This window comes from Carassius carassius, chromosome 3 (assembly GCF_963082965.1).
Source record: "Carassius carassius chromosome 3, fCarCar2.1, whole genome shotgun sequence".
In the NCBI taxonomy this organism is placed as follows: Eukaryota; Metazoa; Chordata; class Actinopteri; order Cypriniformes; family Cyprinidae; genus Carassius; species Carassius carassius.
The window spans coordinates 2,426,384-2,434,729 of NC_081757.1; positions in this window are offsets into that span (position 1 = coordinate 2,426,384).

An 8,346-nucleotide genomic window follows, 5' to 3' on the forward strand; every position below is an offset into this window, starting at 1 on the left:
ATAGCAGGAAAATGAGAAACAATAGACCAAACAATGCAGATGAGCTGAAGGCCACTGTAAAAGAAACCTGGGCTTCCAGACCACCTCAGCAGTGCCACAAATTGAACACCTCCATGCCACGCTGAATTGAGGCAGTAATCAAAGCAAAAGGAGCCCCTACCAAGTTTAGAAAACATGTACAGTAAATGAACATACTTTCAAGTAAGCCAACAATTCACTAAAAAATGTTTTATTTTTATAGTATTCTAATTTGTTGAGATAGTGAATTGGTGGGTTTTTGTTAAATGTGAGCCTAAATCATCACAATGAAAAGAACCAAAGAATTAAACTACTTCAGTCGGTGTGCATTGAATTTATTTAATACACAAGTTTCACAATTTGAGTTGAATTATTAAAATAGATTTTCACGACATTCTAATTCATTGAGAAGCACCCGTAAATATAAAGTAACCTCCTGGGGCGTAATAAGGGGAATGAGGAATGGGAACACCCCTGCCTGCCAAAATATGATGGAAAGACTGATGAATATTGAACATCAATAGGTCTTATACAACTAGATCAGTTGTTCCCAAACTTTTCCATTCCATGACCCACCTAGACAAGTGTAATCTATTTCACGACCCACCAAAATATTTGAGAAAAAAAATTATCTTACTTAAAATTAATCTTACTTAAAAGTTCAATGACAGAAATTAAGTATTTGAGAAAAATAACCATTTTATTTTAGAGTACACCCGAAAAATTTCACTACTAATATTTAAGTTTTAATTTATGTTTACAGACGTTAAAATATGTAGTTTCCCAAAAAACGTGAAACAGGTTAATTCCAGTGAACTGTAATCTGCGCTGCTGTGTTTTGTTGCAGAAAATGCATTCACGATCCTTCCGTGTGTCGGCGAGAATGGAGCACAATCCAACAATTTTTTTAGAAAAGTATAAGAAGCAAAGCAGAACTATCTAAAACAGTTTGGAGGTTAAAATAATTGTGAAATAGGTAAAAAAAATATATAATAAACAGATGTGTCTCGTTAAAAAAAAAATGAATGACATTTATTTCAGGCAGAAATGTATTTTTGCAATGGTTAAATAAATGTTCAGCATTATCTTCAAAAGATTTCTGAACTGTGGCAAATTTTGTTTGGAATAAGGTGCGACCCACCTTGTTCCATCCTTTGACCTACAAGTGGGTCGTGACCCACAGTTTGAAAACCCCTGAACTAGAAAATTCATCTAGCAGTTTACTTCGCTCTACATTTTTTATAAGATCAATATGAAATTATTAAAGGTACACTAAGCAACATTTGTCAAAACAAACACGCCCATAGGCCACCAGGACCTCACCCTTATTTTGAAATCTCCACCCTACACGTACGTACACAACCATGGCAACGGCAATCACGGAAACAAGTAATGATGCTCAAGCATATTCAAACAAAAGCCAACATGGATTGTTACATCCATCGATTGTCTGTATTTCTCCTGTCCTGTATTTCCGTGTCTTGTTATCTTAGGTCAGTTCCTGTGCTTAATTGATGGGGTGTGCTGGCGCGCGACGCGTATCCCGGCTGATGGCATAAAGAGGGCTTGTTTGTGGCGCGTGGAGGAAGGAGAGAGCGGGAGAAAGCGGCTTTGCTTTGTGTTTGAATTGTTGCTTTAATTTGATCTTTGGTTATGTCAACTTTTGAGTTAACAAATAAATCCTTAGACATTTGTTTGCCGAACTTTCTCCTGCCTCTTTTGTTACTATTTGAGAGCCAGTAGTAACAAGTGGGGGCCTATAATTTTGCCTATAATCTATTGTAATCGGAGGCTGATATGGGACGCTCGCTCGCGTGTCTCCGGTATTAAATCTGGGGTTGTTTTTTTGTTTTGGGCGATTGCAAGTAATGTGAACAGAGGAAAAAGCTGTGCGGTCGGACAGTAGGCTAAACCTAAACGTTATATTGTGCCTTGTGCGTTTCTGGGACTAATATGAATGTTTGTTGTCTTGGTGGAGTCAAGACAATAGATTTTCTATTGTAATCAGAGGCTACGCTGGAATGTTGGACATGGAGGTTAAATTCAGCGATATGCATTTAATCAATTAGCCATAACCTTTCTTTTTGTGCTTACATTGTAGGTTGCGTGTTTTGGGTCATGTGGTTTTTTGTTTTTGAACAGGTCTGTGGCTAGAGCATTGGTCTCGGGGGCACTACCGAGGAATTTGGGAAATCGCCAGATTACTGGTTGTTTAGCCACTCCTGCGGGCTTGGTGTTTAATCCATCCCACCGCAGACCTGTTTGAAGATCCGCGTCTAAGTAAATTGTATGGGGTATCTTTGTAAGCTTAAGAGAAATGGTTATATGGTTTTTGAAAATGTCGCTGTCCTACCCGGCTCATGTTTAATTTATTCAGATCGTACAGACTGTAATAAGAAACGTTGATTTGAGTTCTTAATAATAGCGTTCTGCATTGTTTGAAGGATGGCGTCACCGGTAAAAACCTTTGTAGAGGAACCCTCGAAGTTTTTGTGAAATGAATTGACAAAAGAACAATTAATAGAACTTGCTGATCATTATAAAATAGAGCTTACAAGTAAGCGATATAAAAAAGAGATCAAAAGTATAGTGAATGAAGCCTTGTGCGCCAAGGGTTTACCGATAGCGTCTGCCGATGCATCTGAAGATGTTGATGATGAAATAGTTTCTCCGACTTCAGGTCATGCTGAAAACTTAACCTTTGCTGAACAAAAAGAATTATTACTCTTACAATTAGAAAATCGTAATTTAGAACATCAAATGCATATGGACGTTTGCGTCTAAACGAACAAAATGAACGTGCAAAATGAGCACTAGAGCAGCAAAAGCTTAAACTTGAAGCTGAACGTTTGGATCTAGACAAGGGAGAATGTCTGGTTTAGGGGATTCGAAGTTCGATATCTCCACCCAGTTTACGGCTTCTTCCCTCATTTAATGAGAAGGATGTCAACACTTTTTTTCTGTTATTTGAAAGGGTGGCAGACGCGCAGGGTTGGCCTGATATACATCGCGCTCTTGTGTTGCACTGCACTCTTACGGGGAAAGCACAGAGAGCGTTCTCCGCTCTCAGTGTGGATGATGCGAAGAACTACGAAATCATTAAGGCATCAGTGTTAAGATCATTTGAGTTAATTCCAGAAGCCTATCGGCAGCGATTCAGAGGAATGCGAAGACGTTTCGATCAAACCAATGTGGAGTTTGCGAGAGATTTGCGGTTACAATACCAACGCTGGTGCGTCGCCTCTAATGTTCAAACAGTTGATAACATAACAGACTTAATAGTCTTAGAGCAATTTAAGAACACATTGCCGGAGCGTGTTGCAATATATATTGCTGAAAAGCAGGCAACAAACGAGGCTGATGCTGGGGTGTTGGTGGATGAATACGAACTAACGCATAAAGCTCATTCTGGCGAACGCGTGCGTTCAGTAAGTGGACAAAGAGACGCGTTTTTTTTTTCGTAATGAAACTCCAAACGTTAATCCTCTACCAGTAAATCAGGATCGCTCAAGTGTAACGTCTGATGCAGAGCAAATTTGCCGTTATTGCCAAGGGAAAGGTCATTGGAAAGGGAGCTGTTCAGTGCTGAAGTCAAAAGCTAAAGCTCGTTTTTCGTTTGTGAAACCTGCTGCTTTGGCTGTGTCGCCTGGTAATTCAGATGTTGTGCTTAGTAAACTGAAACCTAATTATCTTCCATTTATTTCAGATGGATTTGTTTCACTACTTGGCAAGCAGTAACTCACAACTGAGTACAGAAGGAAAAGTACTCAGTTGTGTCACCTTAACCTGCTTAAGCCATATCACAAACGTTCAGATGCATTTAAGAGTAAAACTGCTGCACAGCCTGTAGCTTTAAGTGATGCCAGTTTGTCTCCTGTTTTTTCTCTTGTTCCTCCGGTGGCAGCACAGGAGCAAGAGGAGATCAGAACTCCTGATGATGGGGTTTTGCGTGCACGTTTGCACAATTCTGAGACATTGAAGCAACTTCCACAGTTGCTGCAGCACTTGTCTGGGAACAAGTGTACTGAGATAATTAATTTAATTAATGATTTTCCAACTCTCTTCTCAGATACTCCGACTCAGACGCATCTCTTGGAAAATGATATAGATGTTGGTGAGGCTTCTCCAATTAGGCAGCGGTTTTATTGTGCTTCCCAAGAGAAGCGGAAGTACATCGACACAGAGGTAGAGTACCTTCTCGACAGTGGGCTGGCTGAACCTTCTGCATCGGCCTGGGCATCACCATGCCATCTGGTTAACAAGCCAGATGGTACTTGTAGGTTTTGCACTGACTATCGGAAACTTAATGCGGTCACAAAGCCAGATAGTTTTCCCTTACCTCGTATAGAGGATTGTGTAGACCAGGTTGGTGCCGCGACGTTTGTTAGTAAATTCGATCTCCTTAAGGGCTACTGGCAGGTGCCCTTGACTGACCGTGCAAGAGAGGTGTCTACTTTTATCACTTCACAAGGGTTGTTTTCATATAAGGTAATGAGTTTTGGGTTACGAAACGCTCCTGCCACCTTCCAGCGACTGATGAACACCGTGGTCGCTGGTCTAGAGGGTTGTGCAGTGTACTTAGATGATGTGGTGGTCTTTAGTAACGCTTGGGGTGATCACTTGGACTCTATTAGAGCTCTGTTCCAGCGCCTTGCCCAGTCTCACTTAACTATCAACCTCGCAAAGTGTGAGTTTGCGATGGTAACCTACCTGGGAAAGGTGGTAGGCCAAGGGCAAGTGTGTCCTATTCGTGCTAAGACTTTGGCTATAGATCAGTATTCGTCACCTACAAATAAAAAGGAGTTGATGAGGTTCTTAGGTATGGCGGGGTTTTATCATTGTTTCTGCCCAAATTTCTCTACGGTTGTTGCTCCGCTAACTGATCTACTTAAGTCCGGTGTTAAGTATAGCTGGACACCTGTTTGCCAGTCTTCCCTTGAGACCGTTAAAGCTCTCTTAACCTCCTCTCCTGTCCTTGCAGCACCGCAGTTGAACCAGGCGTTCAAGCTGCAAGTTGACGCTAGTCAGGTAGGAGCTGGAGCTGTTTTGCTCCAAGAAGATGAACACGGTGTTGATCGTACGGTTTCTTTTTTTTCTCGAAAGTTTCTTCCTTATCAGGTAAATTGTTCTGTCATTGAGAAAGAAGCTTTGGTGTTAATCTGGGCGCTTCAACATTTTGATGTTTATGTAGCTGGTGCCTTTTCTCTGGTGGTCTTCTGTGACCATAATCCATTAACTTTCTTGCACTCCCTTCAAAATCCAAATCAGCGCCTAATGAGATGGGCTCTATTTCTGCAACCATACCACTTGGATATTCGTCACATTAAAGGCACAGATAATGTGATTGCAGATGCCTTATCTCGTGCTCCCGCTGGTTAATGTTTTGTTGTTTGTTACCCTATGTGTTTTTTTTCTGTCTCTTCTGTCTTCCAGGGCCCGGATTACAGAAGTTGGACAGTTGTGAGTTGCGTCTGACTATAAAGGGGTTACAACATTTGTATATAGAATGGTGTTTTTTTTACATATCTTTTGAAGTGTTTTGCTAATTTTTTTGCACTAAATTTTCACTCTTAACACTATGGTATTAAGTTTCCTGTAGTGTTATTCACATTATGGTTGTGGTGTAGCAAAGCCTCCAAGACCCGTTTTTTAGGGGGGGGGGGGGGGGGGTTACATCCAGCGATTGTCTGTATTTCTCCTGTCCTGTATTTCCGTGTCTTGTTATCTTAGGTCAGTTCCTGTGCTTAATTGATGGGGTGTGCCGGCGCGTGAGGCGTATCCCAGCTGATGGCATAAAGAGGGCTTGGTTGTGGCACGTGGAAGAAGGAGAAAGGGGGAGAAAGCGGCTTTGCTTTGTGTTTGAATTGTTGATTTAATTTGATCTTTGGTTATGTAAACTTTTGAGTTAACAAATAAATCCTACGACTTTTGTTTGCCGAACTTTCTCCTGCCTCTTTTGTTACTATTTGAGAGCCAGTAGTAACAGATAAGTTGACATGAAGCAAAATCAACATTACTCAGAAGAACAAAAACAAAGCAACCTCTACGTCTGATTCTCTCCACGGCTGGAAAGCTGCTCCAATATTTATGCGGGTCCTACCTCTGGCCTGATTGTAACCCTTCTTTTTAATGTTTTGTTTCTCTGATATTTTCCTCTTTTTTCTGCCATCTCTCTCTATCTATAGTCAATCTGCTAATATCTGTCCTGTTTATTCAAACGGAGCACTCTTCTCTCTGTCATTACAAGACATGACCCCCTACTGCTGACTTTCTAAAAATGTGTCCTGGGACTTGGTCTAAAGCTCAAAAGTGTTTTTCAAAAATCGCTTAGTGCACCTTTAAACCATACAGACAGCATTTTAAAGTCTCCAAAATGGTAGAATAAGCTGTACCCTGAGTGCAATAAAGTTCAAGAAAAGAAGATATACTGAATGAGATAAATTTAAAAAATGTATTATCCCTTAAGAGACCAGAGCTAAAGGACCATTAGTGATGCTTTGGAGTTACCTATAACTTTTAGAAAGCTATAAGTTCAACAGCTGGTGAATGATCAGATACTACTATATTTTCATATGAGCAATCCTGAAGATAAAGATCTAGAAAAAAAAGCCAAGTGCATCACAATTACTAGTTATGCAGGAAATACTGAATAATCGCTGCCAATAATTAGAATGACATATCTGCCCTTATGCACTGCAATAACTTGTGATCCTGCAAATCGAGTTATGTACCAGAATGCCACAACCCCTAGACTTCAACTGAAAATTTGATGAACTTGCCCCATCCAGTCATTTTTCAATTTAAAGAACTAGAAGAAATAATGAATCCAAACCTTATTATGCTTAACTGGATTATTGTAATGTGGGTTTTGTTTCATGTTTTGGGTCATCTTCACATTACGTCTGCCAAGCCAGAGCCTGCTCACATCATGCCAGTCTCTCAAGAGATTCTCCACAACATGGCTGCCATTGAAGAGCTTCATCGCAAAATGGCTGCCACTCAAGAGTCTCTTCAGAAAATGGCTGCCCTTCCAGAGCCTCGTCACGCCTCAGCTGAAGTTCCAGAGCCTCGTCACGCCTCAGCTGATCATCCAGGGTCTCGTCACAACATGGCCGCCACGCCTGAGTCCCCGGCCGAGATGGCCACTACAGAACCTCCAGAGGTGGTGTTTTCCACTTCAGAACCTCCCGAGGTGATGGCACCCACCCTTGAACTCTCTGCCTGTCCTGCCACGGCCATGGAGGCAGTTCATGAAATTATTATCTGTCCCATTATGGCCAAGAAGGCCGCTCATGAACTCACTGTCTGTTCTGCCACAGACAAGTGGTCTTTCCATGTCTCTGCTCCACCTTGGTTTCCTGCTTTCCCAGTGCCTCTCTGCCGGTCCTGCTTGGCCTGCTCCGCCATGGCTGCATACTGATCTGGATCCGGATCCACCACTGCTCCTAGCTCCAGGCCCGCCATTGCTCCATGCTCCAGGTCCTGTTCTTTTTCACGGGTCTGGCCCTCCATCCCTCTCCCTGTTCCGCCTCCACTCTACCTCCCTTTTGAACATTTTGGGTTTTGTTGTTTGGGCGTCTGGAGCCACCCTTAGAGGGGGGGAAATGTAATGTGGGTTTTGTTTCATGTTTTGGGTTTTGTTTCTTGTTCACTGTTTTCATGTCTTTCATGTTTTAGTTTGATTTATGATGTTTGTGTCATGCTTCCCTTGCCCTCATGTATCTCTGCCTTGTATATGTGTCATGTTCTCATTGGTTATTGTCTTGTCATGTTATTATCAGTTCTGTTTGCTCATTGGTTGCTTTAGTCATGTGTCTTGTTTCCCACTGGTTTGTTCTTTTCATGTGAGCCTCATTGTCTGAATAAGTAGTCATGTTTTTGCCATTGTGATTTTGTCGTGTATTAATCTTGCAACCTGCTGTCAGTAAGTCAAGTCTGTTCAAGTCAAGTCTATTCATGCCACGTCAAGTCTGTTTCTGTCAAGTCTGTTCAAGTCAAGTCTTTGTTCATTTGTTGGGATGTTTTGATTATCACCTTGTAAATAAACTGCACTTTGGTTCCTCTTCACTCACATTCAGAGGACTATTCGTTAAAATTATTTAATTTACTGTTGAAGAAAAAGTTAATTTAATTAATATATAATGTCTGTAAAATGTAAACTGTTGCACATTTTATTGGTACAAAGTTGTATTTTGTAAAATGTTTGCAACTGCCTTTTCTCACTTAATTAGAAGCACCACAACTACATTTAAATTAAAATTAAACCCAATTAAAATAAAAAAATTACAAGTTTATTTTAAAGTGCAAAGTTTTAAATGTATTAAATGA